At 37.1% G+C, this 26,518-nt stretch overlaps 1 protein-coding gene across 3 annotated transcripts in view; it reads right to left on the bottom strand.

Annotated features, from left to right (window-relative positions):
* The window catches only part of LOC150078969 (uncharacterized), a 213,264-nt gene that overhangs the window by 41,752 nt on the left and 144,994 nt on the right, over window positions 1-26,518 (bottom strand). Inside the window, exon 1 of one of the 3 annotated variants that reach the window (XM_090383951.1) lies at window positions 21,723-21,871. The exons of the other annotated variants lie outside the window; for them this stretch is intronic. The gene's annotated coding sequence lies outside the window, so the exon portion shown is untranslated. Of the gene's footprint in view, window positions 1-21,722; window positions 21,872-26,518 lie in introns of those variants that run through there. 3 annotated transcript variants of the gene reach the window in all.

Raw genomic sequence — 26,518 nt, 5'->3', positions numbered from 1 at the left:
TTAAATATGGAACCATCCTCCAATTAGGCTTCTAACCATGAAAGAAATAAAAATTTTAGAATAAAAAAAAAATGTTTCTTTTTTTTTTTTTAAATCTTAGTTGGCTGGAGAGTGAAGCTTCTTTAAAACTAGATTTCATGAATGAGTTCATTTAAAATGTGCCTATTCATATCTACATACTCTTCTTCTCTTCATACAATTTAAAATTTGTGTGTTTTTTTTATGTTCCTGCTAATTCTGCTGTCCATTGTGTCCATTGGAATTTCTAAATGTGTAAAAGCTTCTTCTGACACATCCTTGGGTTTTACTAATTTTGCAGGCTACAGTGTTAGTATTTCTTCATCCTTGTCTTTCATTCTTTGGTCTTCTAGATCAAGGAATTCTTTAGTAGTCAATTTAACCATGTGACTACTTTATTGAGCACCAACCTCCTCAACATTATTCAAACCAGACTTTTGCAATCTCAGTATGTTTATTGGTATATCATGCGCTGGCTTTCCCAGTTCAAGGTAATTTTGAATATAATCAGTCAACAGTATTTGCCAAACTATTCACATTTGATGTCTTAGCGTCTTTTTGTGAGCATTTTTAGATACAGTCAGTCCTTGTATAACACGGTAGTTGTGTTCCTAGAAACCCTTGTGCAATATAAATAACAGGCCTTATGAGAAAAATACGGTAGGTACCGACTACACATTTGTAACCAAAACATTACAAGTGCAATAAATAATCATAATAAAATATGTAAGTATTTTATTACAATTTTTACTTAATAAAATATTGCTAATGCTTTTATCTTAAACAAACTTGTTCCTGATTTCTTCTTTGTTTGATCTTCTATCCAAACAGATAACAGATGTTCCAACACCCCCAGGGACTCACATCTGGTGAGTGTGGGCTTGGCGCACCCAAGGTTCTGAGCTGAATATTATCATTCTTCTCTTTCTTGGTGATTCCCTTCTACTTCTCTCTCTCAGGGTAACTCTATTTTTTTTTGGCTGGTGCAGCATAAGCCTCAGGCTTCCTTGCACCATATGGCTAATAATAATAATAATCTCTTCCAATTCTTTGTCTTGATCAAATGTCTTTTTTTACACTTTTAGTTGTTCCTGCTATAAAAGTTACTTTTATTTTCTCTGCATTCTTTCTGATTGTTCTCAGCAGTTACATTATGTTATTTCCTAATCTAACCTTAAAGGTTAAGTTAGGAAATAAGGTTTCCTTTTTGCACCGTTTTCAAGTATTTTACTAATTTTTAGGGAATAAAGCAGAATTACAGTATAAAAAGAAAAAAAAAATGAGGAGGCACATTTGATACACACAAACAAAGCAGCGCATGTGTAGCAACTGAGTAAACAACTCAATAAGTGTTGCGTTTAGCTGTTGTGATTCCACCTCGTTTGACTTGTAAATGCAAAGCCAAATCTTGCATAAGCAAATTCAGTTTGTGTTATGTGACATCGTTCCGCTATTTATAAATCGTGTATGATCGAATTCGTGTAGTGTAAACACGTGTTATATGAGGACTGACTGTACTTTATCTTTTTTTTTTTTTTTTTTTTTAATTAGGTCCAAAAAGGGACTGTTAAAGTTAGTTCAAATAAAAATGGCATACAGAGTACCATTTATTTAGTAAATAATGTGTCTATTTAGTGATAAACACATTATTCTTGTTAATAATGGCCAAACAGGAAATTAAGCTAGAAAATTTTCTTAAATTAGCAGAAACTGTCTATACAGAGCTTGGAAATGAAGTGTGTGTGTGTGTGTGTGTGTGTGATCTTAAAATTCCTGCAAAATCCTCATGTCATACAAAAATTAAGTATTATAATAACCACTATTTTACCACATGAGATAATCATCATCATCAGCCATTTTCAATCCACTGCAGGATGAAGGCCTCTCCAGCAACTTTCCAGTTCCTTCTGTTTTGAGCACTGGCCATCCATTTACTACCCACAAACTCATGAATTTCATCTATCCATTTCTGCCTTTGTCTTCCAGGTTTTCTTCTAGCTCCTCTTGGGTACCATTCTGTTATTTTCTTAGTCCATCTGTCATCATGTCTTTGAGCTATGTGTCCTGCCCAAGACCATTTTAGTTCTTTAGTTTTGATAAGAATGTCCTTTACTTGAGTTTGCTGCCTAATTCTCTTCTTATCTAACAGTCTGATTCCCAATATAATTCGTTCCATTCTTCGCTGTGTAGTTCTTAGCTTCTCTTCCATTCTTTTGGTGAGTGCCCAAGTTTCACTTCCTTAAGTCATGGTGGGGAGTATACATTGATTCATTATTTTACGTTTCAGACAAACTGGGATATTGCTCTTCAGTATGTGACTATATTTCCTGAATGCTATCCATCCAAAATTTATTCTTCTCTTGACTTCCAGCCATTTATCATTATTAAAGCTAATAACTTGTCCCAGATAAGTATATGACTCCACCTTTTCAATTACTGCTCCTTCAGTCATTATTTCTCTTTCTGTGGCATACTTGTTCATCATTACTTTTGTTTTAGCCATATTCATCTTTAGTCCAAAATCCTTACTAACTGTGCATAACTGATTAAGATTTTCCTCTAATTCTTTGGAATCGTGGCTTATGACCACAATGTCATCTGCAAATCGTAAATGGTTTAGGTACTCTCCGTTCACATTGGTCGCAGAAAGGAGTCAATCTAATCTTCTGAAAGCTTCCTCAAGGGCAGCAGTAAACAGCTTCAGAGATATTGTCTCCCTGTCGAACTCCTTTCTCAATTTTAAATTTCCTACTGTCTTTGTCTAGTCTAATAAAGGAGGTAGAACTCTCATATAATTTCTTCAAAATCATAATATGCGGGGTATCTATGCCTTGTCTTTCCAGTGCCCGAAACATTTCCTTATGCTGTATGGAGTCAAATGCCTTTTCATAATCCACAAATGCCAGGCATAATGGTGTTTTATATTCATTTGCTTTCTCCATTAGCTGTGATATTACGTGAAGGTGATCCATAGTTGAGAATCCTGTCCTAAAACCAGCTTGCTCTTTTGGTTGATTCTCATCAAGTATTCTTTCTAATCTGTTAGTAATGACCTTGTGAACAACTTGTAGATGTGGGATAACAAGCTAATTGGTCTATAATTTCCAATTTCTGATTTATCTCCTTTCTTATGCAGCAAAACTATGATTGCATTATTCCACTGCTTAGGCTTCACACCTTTTCTAATGCACTTTGTGAAGAGCCTTGCCAGTTTTTGTGTTATGTATCTTTCTCCCAATTTTAACAACCCTACAGTAACTTCATCTTCCCCCGGGGCTTTCTGATTCTTCAATGCATGTTCTACCTCATTAGGAAGAATATCAGGTATGTCGTATGTGTTGCTACTTTGCAATCCATCTACCCCACTGCTGGCATCATTCTCTCGCTCCAATTCTCTATAGTAGTCTTCTGCTATTTGAATTATGCCTTCTCTGCTGTTTATAAGTACACCATCTCTATTCTTCAGTTTCAGTATCATTTGTCTTTCTGTATTACTTTCTGAGATAATAATATAGTCTATTAACCACTACACACTTAAGGTGATGTTTCAGGCAACTTACCGCAGCCTATTATTAGATCATACATACCACATAACATCCTACCCTAACTACACCGATGAGCCAAAACATTATGACCAGCGAGTCGTTATGCAAATCTAAGCAACCGCAGGTGAACTAAGGGGCATGCGTGAGTCGGGACACGATATAAAAAACATCTGATACCGAGCTCTGTTAATCAGTGTTACTCTTGTTCTTCAGATGGGAAAAGCAGAAAACTTAAGCGAGTTTGACAAGGGTCAAATTGTAATGGACAGACGACTGGGTCAGAGCATATCTGAAATGGCACGGCTGGTGGGATGCTCACAGTCAGCCTTGGTTAGTACCTACCGAAAGTGGTCCGAGGAGGTGAAACCCACAAATCGCTGGCAAGGTGTTGGATGACCACGGCTCAATGATGCTCGAGGTGAGCAAAGGCTCTCCCGGATGGTACTTGGCAACAGAAGGGCGACTTTGGTACAACTTGCTGGTAATTGGAATGCTGGTGATAGGAGCAATGCGTCACAACACACAGTACATCGAATCCCGCTGAAAATGGGGCTGCATAGCTGCAGGCCGCTCTGAGTGCCCATGCTAATCATGGTCCACCGGCAACAGCACCTACAATGGGTACACGAGCATCGAAACTGGACCTTGAGTGATTAGAAGAAGGTCGTCTGATCCGATACATGTGTGGCAGGTACGTATGTGTCATTTACCTGGGGAAGTGATGCTGTCTGGATGCACCGTGGGACAAAAACAAGCTGGTGTCATGCTTTGGAAAATGTTCTGCTGGGATACCCTGGGTCCAGTCATCCATGTGCCAGGCACTCTGACATCTACCACTTACTTAAACAATGTACAGACCCAGGCCATCTCTACCCTTCAAGCTTGTGCAGAGCATAACAACCTAAAGATCTCCTACTAAAAATTCGATCCTATTAAAAGGTACCCTTGATCTGAGAAGACCACTCCAAATCAAGGTCAATGGTGTTACACTCAAACTAAAAACAGAGCTTAAATATCTAGGTTTGAACTTAGACAAAAACCTTTCCTTTACTCCTCATTTGGACCAACTAGGGATTAAGATCAGGAAGTATGCTGGCCAATTCTCAAGAGTTGCCCGGAAGGACTGGGGCTTGAAGAAGAGAACGCTCTCCCTCTTCTACAAGGCAGTTTTCATCCCGGTTATCGCCTATACCTCTGGAGCCTGGTACAAGAAGGCCAATACAGTTGTAAAGAAATCGCACCTAGGAACTATCCAGTGCTCTCTTCTTCTGTCCTCACGTGCCTGTTGCACTGTCAGCACCCATGCGCTCCAGGTCCTCACTGGACGTAGCGATTATTCGTCATGGGTTGCTCTACCAGTTAGCCAAAGGAGGAGCAGTTACCTACGCCGGTTTCACCACTGACCCAGCAAATAATAGAAACACTGAAAAGAAGAGACTTAATGAACATCTAACAGACACCTGGCAAGAAAGATAGCAGACATCAACAAAAGATTCCTCCTGGATGTCAGAGCCTCCTATCCCCTCACACCTGGCTGGTTTTCACTGGGACTCTATGCTACCTACCTCCTCACTGGACATGGCTCCTTACAGAAAAAACTATATGAACTCGGAATTTCAGACTCCTTGCCCACAGCTGTGAAATCTACGAGGACTTCAGGAGGATCCTAATAACGAAACTACGCTTCAACTACCAAATCCAAGAACACCTCACGCTAGTGCCTCCGTAGCCAGGTGGGAAGGAGCAGCAGTGCATAACACACGCTTCTTGATTAGACCGGGGTTCGATCCCATCACCACCAAATACGGAGGATGCAGAAAGGTCAGGGAATGACCACCGCATATTCCCGGAGCAACATGGCCTTAATTGCTAATGCTCCTAAAAACCAAATAACAAACAAACCTCACGCTACAGAATGAAGAAACTTACCGAGCCCTGACTCAATTTGCAATGGACCTATTTACTGGGCAGAAAGCACTACCACCACCATAGTATCCGAATCAATAGGTCAAAACAACCATGGCTGCCAATTGTTGCTGCGCATCACTGAGCCATGGGTGCTAACGCCTTGGACCAACTTACTAACGCCTTGGACCAACTAACGACTTGACCAACAAATCATCCAGAGTACAGAACCCAACTTGATCCATCACATCTCGAGTAGTCAACTGGTCTCCCCACTTGGTTCGGATAATACTAGCGATGCAATCAATGATGAAGAATTTGTCAAGGTATATGACTATCAAAGACAGGATCGTCACATACCTTGACAAATTCCTCATCGTTGACTCCTGGACCAACTTCTCCCCACCGGACGTGACACATCTCATCAAGAAGAGACCTAACATCGGTCCCTGGACTTGACCATTTTATCTTGAACTACCGGTTTTGACCTCCCCACTATTCATTATCATGGACTATTGGACCAGCCTTCAGTCTGGATGTGACACAGGCTCACCAAATGGAGTCCCAATGACGACACCTGGACTAGACCTTCCCGAACATGACTCATCTACCATAGCAGCAGCACTCACACTGCTGGATTTCCACCAAGTTGTCGGCTCCTACTGACTGGCTGTGCTAGCCATACCTACCCCTGCACATGTGGGGTACTCTTTCTCTCTTTTTTTTTTTTTTTTGGGGTGGTTTTTTTGTCCACCTGCCACCCCACTCTTTCCTCTGGTGAGGCACTGGGCATGCCACACTGTCAGCAGGGGCCATCTTCCCTGTCGGTCCCTTCATTCTGCTTCCTACTCTCCAGTCTTTTGCCTTCTTCCCTTTTCTCTTACACAACGGGTTTTTTTTATGTGTGTGTGCGTGTTATTTATGTATATACAGGGTGTCTCAAAAATATTGGTACAAACGTTTAGGGGAGGTAGGTAACATCTAAAGGAATGTGAATCGCATAGGAACCCATAACCGGAAACGTCACGGAAAAGTATTAGCAGAGGCACAAGAAGCAGAAATGACACAAGACAGTAATTAGTGGCAAACATTTATTTGACATAATATTAACAATGGAGTACGAGATGGATGCATTTCATGATGTTACAACAGATGCTCGAAGGTTCTACCATGAGACGCGATGCATGCATGACACCGACGCAGCATGGATTGGTGGACACAGTCGAACACACCTGGAGTTTCTTTGACAGTAGCAGCAGCGCAGACGAGTCTCGCCACGAGATCCATTTCCGTCTCCACAGGCGATTCATACACGATAGATCTGAGGGCCCCCCACAGAAAGAAATCAGGTGAGCGTGGAGCCAGGCAACAGGTCCACCACGGCCAATCCATCGACACCCTAAACGCCTGTTCAAATGGTCACGAACACACCTTCCATAGTGGGCAGGCGCCCCGTAATGTTGAAACCAAATATTGCATCTCACATTTGCTGGAACATTGTCAAGTAACCCTGGTAGAACTTGTTCAAGAAAGATCCGACATTTAGCGGCATTCGTGCACGATCGTAACAGGTATGAGCCAACTAAGCAGTCTGCGACCATACCTGCCCACACATGTTTTTGCAAAGTGATGTTGTGCCGCATGGGGGTGCACACCATGTGGGTTGTCGTGAGCCCACACATGAGCATTGTGCTGATTGAATAAGCCTTCCCGAGTGAAATAAGCCTCATCCGTGACCAAAACATAGGCTGGAAAATTCAAGTCTTGAACACTTTCTTGGAGAAACACCACTGCGCAAAAGCCACACGTGCAGGATGATCTTGGGGGAGCAGTAACTGAACCCTTTGGAGATGAAAGGGGTGTAAGGAATCGTCGTGCCAGACACGCTGTACACTGCAACGAGACACTCCTAAGGCAGAGGCAACGGCACGTGTGATGGTAGGATTATTCTGGACAGCATTGAACACACTTTCTTCCATGGCAGGAGTTCGCGCTGAACGTGACCTGACCACACTACTCCTGTTACCTCTAAATGACCCATAATTGCACAAATTTTGATGCACATGCGCAAACAAACGATGGTCCGGTACATGTCTGTCTGGGAAGCGTTCTCCATAAATTCATTGAGCGGCTCGTCCATTGCCCTCTGCTAATCCATACACTAGGTGCATGTCTGCCAGCTCACAGTTCGTATATCGATGCATGCTCTTTGTGCGGCGACTACGGCTTGAATGAGTAAACTAGAAATTTTCCCTCTCGCGAACTGATGAACAGCACCGTGTACCGACTTACAGTGATGTTTCCGGTTATGGGTTCCTATGCGATTCACATTCCTTTAGATGTTACCTACTTCCCCTAAACGTTTGTACCAATATTTTTGAGACACCCTGTATATATAATATGTATGTATAATGTATATGCTTATTGTATATACAGGTGACCCCTGCTTAATGCTGATAATTCGTTCTGGAAAAACAGAGGGCTAAGTGAATCATATGTAACATATGTATTTGTGAGTTGCAGTCAGTGCCATAGGATATTCTGTAATGAATAATAAATGGTAGTGAAAAGATGCACAAATGTCGGTTAAAATATTTAATATTCAAATATTTGTACATATAAAATATTCTGCATTACATACATATATAATTATGTGGTAACTACTTACATATCAAAATTAAACCTAAAATTCCAATTAAAATTATGCATTTAATTGATATCAATTTATTTTAATTGATGAATTTAATCAGGAAAAATGTGTCGATTTTGTTCCTCTACCTGGTAAATTAAAAGGGGTTTTAATTTAAAATCCCCCGCAGCGTTACCACCCAACAATAAAGTCAACCGATCCTTCGCCACTTTGAAACCTGGCATGTTTTTTCCTTCTTTCAATATGAAACTTCTTTTAGGCATTCATTTTCAAAAAAGTCCTGCTTCATTTATGTTAAAAACTTGTTGAGAAGTATAACACATAATACCCCTTTTCAATAATTTTAACAAGTTCTTTTTTGAAAGTTTTGGCTCCTTGATCTGCAATTGCAGCTTCTCCCTGGATTTTAAACTATTCAACCAGCTCTTACTAGATTTAAATGGTTCCACATTTTTTTTTTAGATGAGCTTTCTTCAGATCATCATATAGGCTAATCTCTTTTTTTTTTTATAATATTTAACATAACTGAATTCTGCATTGGATATTATCTTCAATAAAATTAGTTAAAGTCTCTCCATTTCAATCCTACTAGCCGGCCTATCCCTAGTTCCTTGCACTGGAACAACTGTCTTTCCCACTGTTAAATTAATTCTTTATTTATTTATTCTTTTCTTACAGTTAAACCTGCCAGTCCTAAATTATGGCACATGTTCGCATGTCGTTGACCAGAATCGATTCGCTTCAAACGTCTAATTTAATTTTCAAATTCAGTCTTTTTCTTACATTTTTAGTCTTCATACTGCGTCCAGACATTGCTGCTTTTTCATTCTTATCCGCCATTATTAACTCTTTGAAAATATAACTGCATTGGTTCCATTAATTATGATACAATGTTCGAGTAAACTGTCCGTTACGCACGATGTCTAATACTGTACTGAGTGATGACTAGACTTCGGATAAATGCATATAACGCAAATATTACGATCAATATACTTGATCATTTTTTAAAATGTTGATCTCGGAACTAAGTAACAAGTCACTGTACTGCAATTAAATTAGCATGCAAGAAACTTTCACTGAGTGTGGGAAAATTACTCAAGTCATCGTGGGAACGTTTTAATGCTGTTTTGCTATTCATTTTCAAGCTATCAACTCCATCAGATGAAACGTTTTCGTTAAATATGCCAAAAATGCAATCTGTATGCTGGTAAAAGAGTGTTATAGTTATTTGTGACAGTGTTATAGCAAATCAGCATAAAGCGAACCGCGTGATAACGAGGGCCTGCTGTATATATATATATATGCCCCACAGGTCTAAATCTAATTACATCAAAATTATTGCCCGACCTATTTGGTCCTAGAACAAGTTATCAGTGAACAACCCTACGCTCTGTTAAAATTACAACCATTGCTCAAGAAACAGCGATCATCTCATTTCCAGATCTGGTCCTAGCCACTGAAATCCCAGGAAAGTAGGTGGCAGGACCTGCCAGAGTACTCTAGCATCAGTGGTACATCCGGTCAGCCTCCCCGTGGCATGGTGTGGTAACATCGGGTCCCACTAGGGACTTGGCAGCTAATAGACCGGAGGAACAAAGAGCACAACACAATATATAGCACATGATGCCCACACACCTTCAAATCTCTGGCACGATACAACGTACACCTGCGGAGATCGGAGAAATCCCAGGAGCCGCTAGACACTAACATACCTTACACCTTACCTAAACATCATTGCTGAACAGGTACACCCTTTCATGGCAACAGTCTTCCCCTCTGGCAGTGCTATCTTTCAGCAGGATAATGCACCATGCCACACCACCCGAACTGTGTTCGACTGGTTCGCGGAACATGAGGAAGACTTCCAGGTATTGCCTAGCCTCCAAATTCCATAGACATCAATCCCATAGAGCACCTCTGGTTTGTGTTGGAACAGCAACTCCGATCTGCAGCATCTCAACCATGGACCTTACAGGAGTTAAAGGATCTGCTGGTTACATTTTGATACTAGATATCACAAGACCCATTTAGAAATCTTGTAGCATCCATGCCACCACCAGGTACGAGCTGTTTTGGTTGCACATGGAGGACCAACATCATAATAGGTAGGTGGTCAATGTTTTGGCTCATTAGTGTATATTAGACCTCATATCATAATTATTCAGAGGACACGTGTTTAAATTGGTTATATAAGCAGGTGAGAAAAGCTAATTTTTCAATGTGATTCAGCAAGCCTTTTCCCAAGGCAAGGAAACTCAAGATGATTTTTGTGCAAACATTTTATAGCATAATTTTGTTTCACAGTGTGTAATATTTTATAGCCACAACATTTTTTTTTTTTTTTTTTTTTGAGTTCTCTGCCCCTATCCCTATTTTTCCCATAAGCCCTGCTGTTTTTAATGCATGAAATACCATAACGTGGAGATTTTTAGGATATTATCTTCAATAAAATTAGTTATTGGAGATTTTTAGGAACACATATACCACGTTATAGCAACAAGTAAAATTAACAGTCAATGTTCTGGAAGATCAATGCCTGTGGCAGACTCCCCAGCCTGGTCTCTGGTCACCAGCACAATATTGGCAACCATAACCCCTAGCAATCACTGATAGATTGCCAGATGGGAAGGAGCAGCAGCAGTGCGTAGCACACGCTTCTTGATTAGACCGGGATTCGAGCCAGTCACCACCAAATACGGAGGATGCGGAAAGGTCAGGGAATGACCACTGCATATCCCGGAGCAATATGGCCTTAGTTTCTAATGCTCCTAAAAACCAAATTACAAACTGATAGATTCGTGCCTAAGGACTTACTATCCTCACTCAAAAAGATCAGCAGGGACCTCCAAGATGCCAACAAGAAATCCTTGCCAAACTAAAAATACCATGTCCCAACCAGCATGTACCCTTCCCTGCCTAATACAGACATATGTGACCACTAGTATTGCTTCCCCCTCCCTTCTCCTGCAACCAAGCCTGCCACAGATGTTCCCTTGAGAAGCCCATTGCCACTAGTACCAGTAATCCAGGCTACCAACATTCAAGATACAACTTGGAGTGTTTGTATAACTCTACCCCCTAGGTTCTAGCTCCAGACTATTACTTCTAGAGTCTGCTAAATCCCTGCAGTAGACAATTACACAAAGAATGTGCTATGTCATAAAATTAATATATAATAACATATTATATGCTCACCTCTAACACCATAATAATCTATATCAGTGTTAGCTCATGTGCATACTGTGAGGATTAATTATATACATCTGGCTGAAATTAAAGATTATATCATCATTCTTCTCTTTCTTGGTGATTCCTTTATACTCCTCTCTCTCAGGGGGTAACTCGGAGGAATTTTTTTTTTTTTTTTTTTTTTGGCTGGTGCAGCATAAGCCTCAGGCTTCCTTGTACCATATGGCTAATAATAATAATGATAATAATATCTTTAACCACATACTACATGATCATACCTACCACTGAAGTCAAACTCACTGGTCTACGATTTCCCAATATCCCTTTCATACTTTCTTGGTGGAGTGGGGTTGACATCAGAACCCCAATCTACCTTCTCTGTTGCAAGAGGAGATAGACTTGGCATTTAATAAAAACTCCAACATCCTCAACAGGCTGATACACTCGCACGCACCCCCTTTTTTATAGAACAAAATGTATACTGTCCATCCCCAGAGCCTTACCTTCCCTGACCTTCATTAAGTTTAATAACAGACTTGTAGTTCAAATATTCTTTTAACCATAAAGATCTTTGAAAAGGATCAAATTGTCTGCTATGAGGGTTTAAGGATTTTGAACAAGTAACAGGTTCACCAATTCACTCTCTTCTTTTTTGCATTCATATATGAACAGAACTCTTTGTCCCATTCTTAGATTCCCCCCAGTATTCTCTCATATATGCAGTAAAGTACCAAAAACAGTTACTGCTGGAATGCATGGGGAAGTCTACACTGACAGAGTAATCCCAGTTTTCATTTTTATCAAGCATGCTAAAAATTGGTATATATACCTGCACATGTCTGTTTAATCAGTAAAAATGTATAGCACATTCAAAATAATAGTATTAGCAGTGGAAAGTAATGGAACTTATACAGCATCAGTGTAAAAAAAAAAAAAAAAAAAAAACTACCTCATCTGTCAGAACCCTCTAATAATTTTTCTAATTTTTACTTCATTTATTCAAAATTTAAGGATGGTTCACTCACTTCCAGACCATCAGATGGTAGTTTCTTCCAGCAATGAACTACTTTCTGGCTGGAAGCAAATTTTACACATCTATCCTGCAGCCATACTTTTTTAATTTATGTTCCCTTATTTGTGTGTTGTTTGAAAAAGAGTAAAGATGCCATCAGCATTTAGTTTGTTCAATCTGTACTGTCACGGAGGATATATGTATGTATTGTACTGAATTGTGAATGCATCATTTTAATACATACGTACCTCTGGCTGCTAGACTATACTAGGATGTTGTGCTTAGGCTTATTGTTTAATAAATAAAACAAATTTATTATTATTTATAAATTTGTTAATTGGTAGTTTTAATTTCAGAGGAGAGGACTGGAGTCAGTAGTTTTCTTAAACAGATAGTATAATCTTATATAAAAAAAAAAAGATAGTATAATCTTTTTTCTATGGATATCATTAATTTTCTTAAGGATATAAAAATCTGCTACCTAAGATAGAAAGCTTTTAATTATAAAAAGTTAATAATGAATAAATAAAACTTCACTGCAAAGGCAGTTCTCAAGAAGTGCTAAGTGATAACCTGCACCTGGCAAAATAGAATTTATTGAGTTCCCAAGAAAAAAAAAAAAAAAAGCCCATATTCCTATAAGAATATAAAAACTATAGTTTTAAAATTTCAAATCACAAAATGAAAATAGAGATATTGCAGCAATTAGTACTTTGAAAATTTACAATATATGTAATAATTTGTCACTATTAAAAAAAAAGTTTTAAAGTTAGCATGCAAAATAAATGCATCAAATATTTGTGATACTTTCATTTATTAATGACAGTTTTATCACAATCATTATGAGGTAATCAACCCTTTTATTCATGTGCTGTATTCACATCATATATGTATTATGAAGAAAATGTAAAGAAAGCAAGAGCATTGCCATCTTTCTCATAATTTCGGTGGATGGCCTCTGACGAAGACACTGAAATTGTGAAAAACACTGCAATGTAACCTTTCTGGTTGCCTTTTCATTTTCATTTCTTATTTTAATTTCTTACCAACTATCTGTTCCTTTTTCGTCTCTTACCTGGTTATCCTACCATATATTACTACACGCCTTATCCATTTCATAGAATTCATTTTTGGTGTATACTGTAGATTCAATATGTCTAAACAAAACCTTCTTTACACTTTCTTCATAATATATATATGTATACACATTATGGCTGTAGGGTTAAAAAAAAAGTAAAGGTAAACTGCAGCCATTATCAACCCACTGCAGGATGGAAGCCTCCTCAACAATTCATGCTGAGGGACATGGACCATAATCTACCACGCTGGTCCAGTGCAGGTTGGCAGATCGACTGTATTTAGCAGTCAGGGGCTTGAACCCTGGTCTACTCAAAAAGCGTGTGCTACTGCACTCCCGCTCCTGATCACTTGGCTACGGAGGCCTTAGGGCACGTTTAATCAACACTATCTTCCTTTTACGCACTGTCCAAACTCGATGATTACTTAGCTTCTTAATATTATTCTTTTATTATATATATTTATTTTTTATTATTTTTTTCAATTCTGTTAGAAACTGAATTTTGTCTCTATTTATTTGAACATCCTTTGTACCTTCAATATGTTGAAGGTACAAAGAATGTTCAAATAAAGGGCTTGTTCAAAACTGAACAAGCCCTTACAAACTGTTGATACATATATATCAGATAATGTATGTTCATTTAATTTTCTTCCTCTTCATTGCTGCTAAGCACAATCAAACGAGAAAGTTTGAACACTGTTGCAGAATATCTTCACCTTTCGAACTATCTTCTGCAGTATCTAGATTTCATATAACTTCCGCTCTCTTTAAAAAATCAGTTTGCTTTTGTTTGCTTGATCTTTGTAAATTGCTTGGTATGGAGTGGAGCTAAGCATTTTTGAAGCTCCCTTTTGAACTCTGTGTTCCTTTCAGTTGAAGGATTTGCATTCAAAAAATAAGATTCTAATTGCTCGGCCAAGTTTATGCCTTCCCGTGTAAAATTTGGAACTTCGGCATTTTCATTTGCGCAATCATCCTCTGAATTGATTTGGTTTACCTCCGATGCCATTTTCCCCAAATCCGCTTTGCCAGCCTCTTTTTCTACCAGTAATTCTTGAATATGTTCAGTAGTCATATCATCAAAAATTTCCCCTTGTACCGATTCCGTTTTCTGCCAGTTTGACCATATTTCTTGAATGAACTGACTCTGACCATGCATTTTTCTAACACAGTTGGTTTTACACAGTTGTTGGTGTTAGAAAAACACATAGTTGGTTTTACACAGTTGGTTTTACTTCTTTGAGCGATAAAGCTATGATTCCGATACAGTCCATAATTGAAAAATGTTTCCATGCCACCATCACTTCAATAGATTCGGAATCAGTTTTTTTCAAAAATCCATTGTAACGATTTTCTGATGTAATGAGTTTTAAAGGTTGATAAATGCCTTGATCTAATGGCTGAATTAAAGAATTTGTATTAAGTGGTAGGAATATTACTTCAACATTTTGGATGGCCTGGCTCATTATCCAATAGTAATAAAACTTTGAAATCTAGATTTTTACGCTTTAAATAGTTTTCCACAGCTGCCACATAACAGTTTAGAAACCATTCTTTAAATAAATCAGCAGTTACCTAAATTATGCCAAAGTTCCTTAGCCATAATTTAGAGCTGGAATTTAATTTGCAACAAAGAAATTATTCGAATATGGTTCTTAAGAACGAAGTTTAGTTATACATACTCGGAAAAATTTATAAACGATCAAATGAAAACCAAAATAACCTTACAAAAACCTTAAAAGTCACGAACTGCATGCTACGAAATCACAATTTTTTATGGTCTCAGAGCACAAGTTCAATAGCATAGAACCTAACATGGGGATTTCCCATCAGAATAAAATACGCGTATTTCCTAATATTTTTTTTTGCATAACAACTAGTGAGTCAAGAGCGGGGATTCACAAAAAAAAATGGAAATGTGGAAAATTAAATGCAACAGGGTTTTCTCCGCAAAAGGTCAAAAATATCATGTTATTCGAGTTTTGCTGCAATTCTCTAACTGTATTAGAGCGAAACCATGTAAGTACCGTGTTGTGCGAAGATTGCTGCAATTTATCAATCATATTAGAGCGAAACTGTGTTGTAGAAGTACAGTGTTATACAGGGGTTGTTTATATTACAACAGCATGTTAATGTGTGCATAGTTTAATATGAATTAGATTATATATAGTACTGTAGGGCAATATCTGAAATCAAATCAAAATTCATATGCTTTTACCTGCATTCAGTTTTGATCATGGAGAAACTTTCTGCTCTCACTGAAGATAGTGCTGCTGAGCACTGGGCACTATAGCTTGGGCTAACCTAACCAGACAAATACTGTTATCCACAGTTCTACCTAAGTTGCTAATATCTTTTTAAATTGTATAGCATCACCTGAATAGGTGAATCTGTTATACATTTAAGGACTCTTCTTTCTCTATGCATATAGGGTCTTTGACACTGCACATGTCATTTGAAAAAAATCAGTGAAAAATATTTCAGATTCATTCATTTTTCATGAATCAATTAAATTAAATTTAATCATTTTTCAATCTTTAATATAAAAAATCCATTTTTATATTAAAAACATATATAATTAATTTTTGAAATTAAAACTCCCTTTAGACCTATCAGCAAGTCAAATACAAATTGAAAAATCTAAGTGCTTCAATGAACACATGCAATTGGACACTTTGTTATTTTTTTTTTTTTTTAGGAGCATTAGCAACTAAGGCCATATTGCTCCGGTGCGGTGGTCATTCCCTGACCTTTCCGCATGCTCCGTATTTGGTGGTGACGGGCTCGAACCCCGGTCTAATCAAGAAGCGTGTGCTACGCACTGCTGCTCCTTCCCACCTGGCTACGGAGGCGCCTGCAATTGGACACTATCCTGTCAATAACAGAAGAACCAAACTGCATGAAACATGAAGTGTATGTGTGAACAGTTTGATTCCAGATGACACTTTAATGTCACAAATCTAGAGAGTGTTACCAACTGGGGAGCTAGCTCACTGTCACTAATTGTATGTGCCAGATGCTACTCAACATGTGCATATAATTAAGTTTAACTTAATCCTGAATTATTCCTAATTGTATGATAACAGATATTTCCAAACTTTTCAGTAGAGAAATCAAAGAAAACGTTTTCTAAAACAGCTATTAGGAGTGTTTCAGCTGAGTGGACAGAGTAGATGAAGAGCACTAATTTCTGAAATATTGTCTAGGGCAGCAGTTCCCAAACTATTGAGATTTATGGACCCCTTCAAAAATCAAAATATGTTTGCGGGGCCCCTACACATAAATATGTCAATCAGTATATATATATCTACAAATATATATATATATAATAAATTTTCTCTAGATAGAACGAATAATTTGGAATATGTATACAGTTATATATACTAATTGTATTGAAAATAAGTAATATTCTATAATGAAATTTGTGTGATTCTATCAGTATATTTTTTAAGAAAATAAACACATATTATTTGATACCTTCTGAACATTTTGCAGACCCCCCCCCCTGTAACTGGTCTGTGGGTCCCAGTTTGGGAAACGCTGGTCTAGGGGGGTCTCATCAACCTCACACTACAGACTCAGTATTAAAAATCTGAGACACTATCAGGACAGCTGTTTTGAAGCTCACTGGCTTTTCATCAGCTGGAAGATGGTGTTTATTAACAAATGTAAGCTGAACTGTTAATAAGATATTTTGTGTAAGTGAACAGCCAAGCTAATGTATGTGTGGCTGTTCAATCATCAGTGAGAACAAACATTATCAAAATCAAACGTTGGTAAAGCATTAGAATTCTGATTAGAAATCTAACGCTTTACCATCTTAACCCTTTAACAACAAAAAGGGTAACAAGTTTCCACCAGAAGTACATATTTTGTATGTATTAACTTGTAGTAAACAGTTTTTCTCATGGAAGTAATATTTCTCTCCACAATCATAAAAAACAAGCAAGTCAAAGCAAGATGGTGATCATATTGATTGCAGGAATGAAATACTCTCACACCTCCCTCTCAGATAAGCAAATGGTTATTACAGTTCATGTTCACTAGATAAGTTAATGCAATAAAGACAAAAGGAGCCACCCCTCCTCTTGGGTGGAACTTTCCTATATATAATACGATTCCAATTTTTTACCTTGCATTCCTTTCTTTTCCCGCTTCTAAAGAAATAGGAAAAATTACAGGTTTTTGTTATCAGAGGCAATACGTAGAAACCTTTTGAAAGGTTACCAGCATGTGGTAAAAAATGACAAAGCTGACAGGACAGTCATAGCACAATCAGTGGTATTGAGAAAAAAGATTGACATTGTATATGTTACTTATTGCATGTTTTAAACATCCCTAATAAAGATCTTTAAAAACATCTCTAAATATAATTCTTTAAGGTCCAGCTATCCCATCGTATATTACACTGGTGGTTGCCCTGGAGAATATTTGCAGGCCCTACAAGAAACATCCACACACACAAAAGTCCTATATAGTATATTTGTAAATGGACACCTATAGAGAGATTCCAAAAATAATAATAATAACAATGATTGAAACACTAATTTTAGGTCCTTTTTTTTTTTATTTAAAAATTGATATAACAATTGCAGCAAGTACTGACTTTAAGTAACTTCTTACATATGTGTAATTTTAAAAGATAATCTACTTATGTGAATTAATTGTCTTTTATCTGGGAGTTGTCACAGACCCTAGACAACTTTTATTTTATCTTGCTACAAAATTAGCCCTGTATTTGTCAATCCAGTTTTTGCAGTTCAACTTCTCCCATTTAAAACTGAACAGTGGATTATTTACTTGCACAAATAATGCAGTGTATTGAGAATGGTACCAATGAATACATAAATTATTTATTTCAATGGCTTATGGCAATTTAAATAAACAGTACTGTATACTTTTAAATTAATAATAACAGCATTAATACACTTTCTTTTGTAGAATCAATAAACTTACTGGGCAGAATTTTATCATACTAAGACTGCCACCACACATTATTTGTCCAGCTGAATTTACACATTATTCTAGAGATGCTCAAATAGAAGAGTATCAGAACCAATTCAGAATATATAAATCCAATATGTAACTATAGGTAGCTTTTTCTTTCAAAGTTCTGTAATCATTCTGGACAAAAAACAGGTAAAGAAATTCCAACATTCAGAAAAAACAGTGCACTAGTCTTAACATTAATATTGTCCTGTTGTTGTTGTTTGTTATTTTGGTTTTTAGGAGCATTAGCAACTAAGGCCATATTGCTCCGGGGATATGCGGTGGTCATTCCCTGACCTTTCCGCATCCTCCGTATTTGGTGGTCACGGGCTCGAACCTTGGTCAAGAAGTGTGAAGCTCGAACCCCAAATCAAGAAGCGTGTGCTACGCACTGCTGCTCCTGCCTACCTGGCTATGGAGGTGCCAATATTGTCCTGAAATGTTTTTAAGTAAAGATATGTAAATAATGAAGATAAGCTAAAAAAATATCTTATCAAGGATCACAGCCTTTTTAGTAGAGGCCATTAACAGCTATCCTTGGCAATGGAAGGCAAGAGCTGGGGGGCACTTACTCTGCTAGATTTCACAACACATTACTTTATACCTTCTACTAGACAGGCAAAACTGACTTCCATAATGTAAATCTCCTCCCCCAGAATTTTTTTTTTTTTTTTTTTGATATAGCATTCATTTCTATTATTGGTTATTCCAGAGATTCCCAAAGAACTCCTCTGATCATGTAGTCATCCCAGAATATAAACACCAATTAATTTTTTTTTTTTTTTGTTGAGTTCAAACTCTGAGAGCCTTGTAAGTTTTACAAATGACTTTAGAGTGGCCATTTCAGAACTCTAACCTTATTTCAAATCAAAGTATATTTTATTTCAGTCTCTGAGGTGTATTTGAAGTATATATATTAATTTATAAAAGTATGTATGTTCATAGCTAAATTATGTTAAATCTGTTTTATTTCACTTGTTCTTGAAGGGTGGCATGAAATCTTTTAGGGTGAAGGCATAAAAGTTTGGAAACATTTGGGTTATTTCAAAAACTGGTAACTTACAATTGACAACTTAAAATTTTATTGGGCCCTCTGCCACTGTATATTAATGATATCTTCCTTGCTGCTATAATTTTCCTTACTATGTTATAATTTACTTTACTTTTGGAATTGCCTTCACAGTGTGATAAATGCTCACAGTATAATCACTTTTGAGTATTATAAGTATGATATGCTACACTACATTTAATCTAATAACAAACAGCAAATTAAAATAACTTAATAACACTACAGAAAATATCATTCTTTTTCTGCTATTTATATTTAAATGCCATTCAGTTCACATCTTTACACAGGAATAAATCTGCTGATAGCACAATATCAATATTATTTATTTTATTATTAGCCATATGGTGCAAGGAAGCCTGAGGCTTATGCTGCACCAGCCAAAAAAAATTTCTGAGTTACCCTGTGTGTGTGAGAGAAGTAGAAGGAAATCACCAAGAAAGAGAAGAATATATAATAGAAACTGTATTTTCTGATTAGATATATCAAAATACAATATCTGTAAGATTTCATTTCAAGAGTGATGTGTGTTAAAAAGTATTTGCAGCAGTATACAACTGAAAATAGTAAGAGAAATAATTTACTAACCACAGTAACACAATGAATTTAACAAGTGATTTTTGCACCACCATATAAAATTATATATATATATATATATTTATTTATTACATATATATTCATTTATATAAATATGGCTGCTAAAGCAAAAATAAAAGTAACAGTTAAAACTAAAAATTTCATTAAGCCATTTCTATAAGAATATAAGACTATCTTTTAAAAATGCATTAAGAAAATTTAATTATTACGGTGCTATCCTATATAGATCATTAAATGCAGAAAAAAAAAAAACATAAATGAGAATTTATCACACTTTAGAGATTCAGGTATGTTTACTGAAATCATAAAAAAATTCAAAATTTTACATTATGCAGTAACAACTGTCAACGATTCCATCAGAGGAAATTAACAATTCCAAAAATTGTTTTAATATATACCCCCCCTCCGAAAACGATTAGGTTATACGCTTCAGTATTATATTTCTTATTTTTCATACCGTTGGTGAGCTTAAACGAAAAGCTGAAATTACTTTCCGAACATAACGATTCCGTAACTGGAAATTGAAATTAGTTAGCTGCAGAATATGACTAAAGTAAACAATTAACAAAAAATGAACGGGGAGAAAACTACCAAGGAGGGGGACATCAGGAATTTCCAAACATTCTAGCATTCTTTGTTTTTCGTTTTTTCTGTCCAGCCCTTCTATAATCAGCTGTTTGCACTCCTGGTTATAAACTTTTAGAAAACCCCAACCTGTACACTCACTAATTATATTTGTATATATAATCCACCCATACTATATTTAAATATGTTCCCTCAAATTCAAAGTTTCTAATAAAATTAATTCATATGTGCATTTGTCTGTCTATGTATATGTAATCGTGCGCATTCAACTAACATTGTCAAAATCAAATACACAGTAGCGACAAATTAAAATTAAGAAGTTTACTCCGTAGTACCCAGTAAATAAAAAATTACTCAAAGTTTCGAGTAATTTTTATATAAGAAAAGTTAATTTAATTAACAAAGCGAATTTTATTTTTTCCACTGAATGGACTTGTTTACTCCAAATTAGATAAAATATTTTTAAATCGATGCTTTAGTCATCGGTATCAGAAAATCCATTCATTCCTTTTATGAATGCAATTTATTCTCCAATTTGTGCTCCAAAACGAAATTAGAGATACCACACCGATAATGCTTTACATGCTTAATATGCTGAGAACAGACTTATGCATATATGTATATATATATAAAATGTTTTCAAGAAAACCCTTAACCCGTTCTTATTTTCTTTTTCTATGACAGCGTTCAACTTGAAAACTTAAAAGAGAACTGTACACGGTTCACATCTGTGAACTAAATATTAACTATATTTCAGAGAACAAAACTGTATTTATAACATCTTTCAATTGATAAATTTTAATAGCAGATGAATGATTCACATTACTTCCCTCCTTGAAATTGTCAAAATAAAATATAAAGTATCGATTGAGAGCACTTTCTCATATCACATTTTAAAATGCTTTAGTCAAACTTATTAATTAAAAAAATAATTTGTCATCGAAATTAATTAGCATAAAAATTGTGATACTGTAAAATCTATATATATTTTTATTACTTTTGGACATTTAAATTTTTAAAAATAAATACCAATGACATTTGGATTATTTCATTACTAGAAATATTAAGATATAAAATGCATAACTAACCTACTTCGATACTATGGCAAGATAGCATCAAGATATTAAATGTGTGCCTATTTCCAATTATGAATAAGGCACTATGACAACAGATTTAAGGCAACTCTAACTTCCCTCCTTCCACTTCACAAGTTTATTGAAGGCTCACGTAGCCCACCCTCAGCTGGTGCCGAGAAAAATGGACTAAAGGCCCTGACAACAAGAGCTGTTTGGTGAGTCGAGCCTCGTCAGCCAATCAGATCGCAGCTATGCTCTGAACGGCTGCAGTAAAGTGGGACCTGCTCTCTTTCTTACCCCCCTAACTCAGTGCACGAGCGGGGTCATAGCATGGCAACAGTGAGAAAGCCTTCAGCTAACTTGCTTTTTGATGGTATATTTATAAGCTGTGGCATGACGAACACAACATATTTATAACAGTACTGAATTAGTAAAATATACAAATTTATTTACTTGAGTATCCGACTGCAAAATTCTAACTGTACAAGCCATGTAACTAAGATCCATCAATGCGAATGCTTTCACACTTTAGCTACTGCGAGGAGAATCAGTTTAACTCTTCTTGCATACTCAAAATTCTTTTTATTTATTTTCTTTTTCTGGAAATTGTGTTATTAGGCAGTTCTGGTATACATTACATACAAAGCTTTATATTTTAACAATTAACATACGCGTAAGAAAAATATTTCCTGCCAAATGTGTATTACAAATTTTTCTCTGTGTTGATATTGACAACATGTAGAAACAAAATGCAGCTTAGTACCAATGTGTGAATGTCATGCATTCCATTGCTTGCAGTTTCTAACTAGCAGAACTTTGCTGCATGAAATTAACCTGGCCGTTTTCAAATTACAATTTCGATCCCCTCCTTTCTTCGGGTGTACCGGAGTTGACGGTTTGGTAGTGTTGTCACTATTCTAAGGGCACAAATTATCTTAGAAGTTAAAACCTTACAGTAAATATATCACTCGCGTTTACCAGACTCATCAAAAGGAAATTAGAAAACAGCGATTTTTTAAAGCTCATTAGAAGTTGCATCAATGTTCCATTAATATTGACCATTAAGTTAGGGCTCGAAATGGGGAATTAAGTATGTACATGACATACAGTAACTGCCGATCCGTGTGACGAACCGGAACGGCGTTCCGGTGCGCCCCAGTCCATTCTAAACCCTGATAAGTGTAATTCAACACTTTTAGAGATATTCTTGTCCGAGGAGTTTATGCTTTGAACAATAAGAGAAATCTTAACATACAGCCAGTAATATAATCATGAAACATGTTCCACGGGAATGGAGGTAGATGTTTACCTGTAGAAAAACAGTATCATTCCCAAAAGATTAGAGTATGCGGCACGGGTTCTGGGCTTAAAAAACATGACATGTTATCACACAAGCTTTATAACTCGGTAGGGTCACAAAGACTGTCGTTATATTTTTAAAGTTATATATATTTTTTCATATCTTTCAGTAACTGCTATAGACATAAGGCGCTCATATTTGAAAAATTAAATTAGACAAATTTTATTTTCAGTGTAAATACTTTTCTGGATATAGCTATCACTAGAGTAGCCGAGCTTTCGGGGAAAATGTACAGTGTACCCATCACGGAGCAATGTCAGAAGTTTTACAATGTGTGAGAGAATATTGTAAAAGCGGCAGTGGGATAAATTAGACACAGATGTAACCTTATATATGGCTGTCCCAAAGAATAAACAAAAAAATTAAATTTATTTTCTCAAGTTTGTTATGTACGAAGACAGAATAATTTTGAGTGGAAGTTGAATTAGCAAAAAAAGAAAAAGTTACATCATCAAGTCCCAGAAGTGCTTGTACTCGGATGACGATTCCAGTATTGTTAATTATATAGGTTATGGGCAATGGCCTGGAAGCCCAGTGGTGAAACTATCATACCGTCATCTCCGCCACCCCTGGGGGAAGAGTCAGGTATACCTGGCGATTGGTTTGATATGATTGTTAACCCCATTTTTGAGAGGGAGAGAGAGAGAGAGCACTAACTTGGGGGGGGGGGGGGTTAGATCTCACGAAAGGCAAAAATTTGTAGTTCCACTACTGATGTAGCTAACAAATTAAGTTGTGAAATGCATGGATTTCGTTGTGATCTCAATTTTGCACTGGCCCCTCAAATAACTTCTGAGAAGGGGGGAGAGAAGTTGAAGTGTGTTGCTATTTATTTGAAATACGACCGTTTCGGCACTATTTGGCATTTCACCAGTCGGTAAGTAGGCACAGTGAATAATGTTTTTAACCTTCCCTACAGTTTTTTTTATCTCTCCAAAGTTCTACAATCATCTGTCTTTCACTCACGAACAGAATGGAACGAGAAAAGGTGGTGGGCCGGAGAACAGTGGCCGATTTTCAATATTACACTCTGAGTTCCGGTACATTCTGTTTGTTTTCCTCGATAAGAATTTTTTACCCAGTCCGCCTCTGTTTTATTAGGCTACTAAAGAAAAGTTTGATATACGCCTTCGGGCCAGTCTTTGAAGAAAGGTATCTTTTTAACTGTGTAGTCTTTTTTTTTTTTTTTTCTTTTATTGGTTTGCCTTTGCAAGTGAAAAGGAGTGTCAGTCCTAATCCTATAATCCTCAGTCCAGACTGCTAGTTCTCCCACTACAATTAGCAGAAAATGCGAGCTTTCTACGAGGATAATCGTAAAAAATTTCAGGCTGGTTTTTTAGGGTACAGGAAAACTCAGCTGTCCCTGAACAAGACCAGCGAACTTGAAGTTCAGGGTGGGAATTCCATGGTGCACAAAGAGATAGCCCATCGTCAGGCTACAGGGACGTTATGAGCTTCGTTCTCTGGATGGGCAGAATGGTCACTGTTCTGGCGCTACTAAGGATGGAAACCATGTAGTACGACATCTACTTCTTATAGAAGGAAAAGAACAGGTTTGTGTCTCTACAGAACTTGCATTAACCCTTCAAAGAAAAAAGGCAAAAAAGTTAACCAACCAAGCCGTCCACCGCTGTCGACGGCCTTGGTTGGTTAACTTGGCTAGCTCAATATCCTGTGCTTTAGGGCAGGGAAACTCCTGGTAATAACTCTTTCTCTCCAGTGACTTAATCTGGGGGAGTTCTCTCTTATGGAGCTTTAGTTCAGGCAGACTATTAAGTCACAGTATGCCCCCTATCCAACGGGATCATGTTGAGGCAGCTCCAGTGACAAAAAAAAAAAAAAAAAAAAAATGACACTTTCCATTGACAGCGTCACACATTCTCCGTTCTAGGCAGAGCAACTCTAAACCTGGGGACCAAGTCGCAGTGCATTGTAATCACCAACCTGCTCAATTCCTACAGAAGACAGTCTCTATTTTAAGCAGAAGAATCGGATACCAGTGAAAGAACAACAGATGGGAAAACTTCATGCGTCACAAAACTCATCCAATATGCAGGAAGCATACCAAAGATTTAAGTTCAACATTCCATCCATCTATCATTCATCTGACAGCCACTAGGAAGTGGAAGGAACTCGTTAAAACGAAGCACCATTTGGCTACCGAAGAATCATAATCTCTCCTGGCAACTGTGTGGTTAAATTTCATTCAAATTGTTGTTGGTATGGGAGCTTGTCGTTCATATCTGTATACATGTATTTTGTTTGTAGAAGTGTACATGTTTACGGGACTATTTGTATGTTGCACAGGCTGAAATATAAGGAATAATTCACGGGAAAAACTCTACTCTCTCTCTCCACCTGAGATCAGCTAATTACAGCCCCGACTGAAGTGGACTGACTTTAGAAAATTCTCAAGTCATAGAAGGAAATTGAACTCTGACCTGTCCAGTCAAGTGGAAGACGCCGATGTGTTGTGCCAACTAATCTGCCATGGAGGATATGGGATTTGGTACTGTAGGCACTCTGCCTAGGGCCTACGATAACAATAGCAACCAAAAAAAAAAAAAAAAAAAAATACAATATAATTCAAATAGAATTAATTGATTTTATTCCAACAATAAAATTAAACAAAAAAAATTTTAAATACAGATTTCTAAGATAAATTCTTTCTTCGGTGTTTCTGTTAGCAAAATAATTAACATCATCAGAGGTCATGTTGCGTAATTAACTTCAATACTAAGGGCTTTTTAATATGTTTGATAATCTGTAGTGAGACCGTGGAATGATTAGTACCTAGGGCCTGCGAATATCAAAAGACGCCCCTGAGCCAGAGGCGGAATTTCAAATTCGGGCCATCCCACAAGATTCTAAAACGAATGATTGTTCAACCGTACTCTTGTACTGTTTAACAATCATTCCAACCGTCGGACCCCCAATCCTTGACCCTTTGGATCACTCCCTCCCTGTTCAGCGTGGCTGAATTGACAGTATAGTGGTTTCATAGCTATTTTTCCTCTAACTCGGAAAAAAAAAAAAAAAAAGGGACTGTTAACGGAATGCAGAAAAATGCACCAAACCAAGATTTGGGGGAACGCTCTCTCTCTCTCTGGGGGGTTGGGGCAGAAGACACCGATGCATCTGTGATAATCTGCTATTTTTTGATCAATGGGTTCATTAATTTTGGAAACGACTTGGCGAAAAAAAAAAAAAATCTTTTTACTCCTCCGAACTGAACTGTCTGAACTCAGCACTGCACCAATGGGTTCCACGAGCCCAAGATTTCTTATCAACGGGTTTTACCAAACCTGCAGCTCAGCACTGCGACACATCAGAGGGAAGTAATTCCAATTTATAACATCTGTTCGCAATATATAAAATTGATCCTTTTGATATCATATTTGAACGAATATGTATAATATTTTTATGCCATTCTATATCTCTGGTATCT

The sequence above is a fragment of the Mastigoproctus giganteus genome, chromosome 10 (genome assembly GCF_048544385.1).
Source record: "Mastigoproctus giganteus isolate SK-2022 chromosome 10, ASM4854438v1, whole genome shotgun sequence".
Classification (NCBI taxonomy): Eukaryota; Metazoa; Arthropoda; class Arachnida; order Uropygi; family Thelyphonidae; genus Mastigoproctus; species Mastigoproctus giganteus.
The sequence above is the reverse complement of the archived record's forward strand: the minus strand, read 5'-3'. Positions and strand labels throughout refer to the sequence as shown.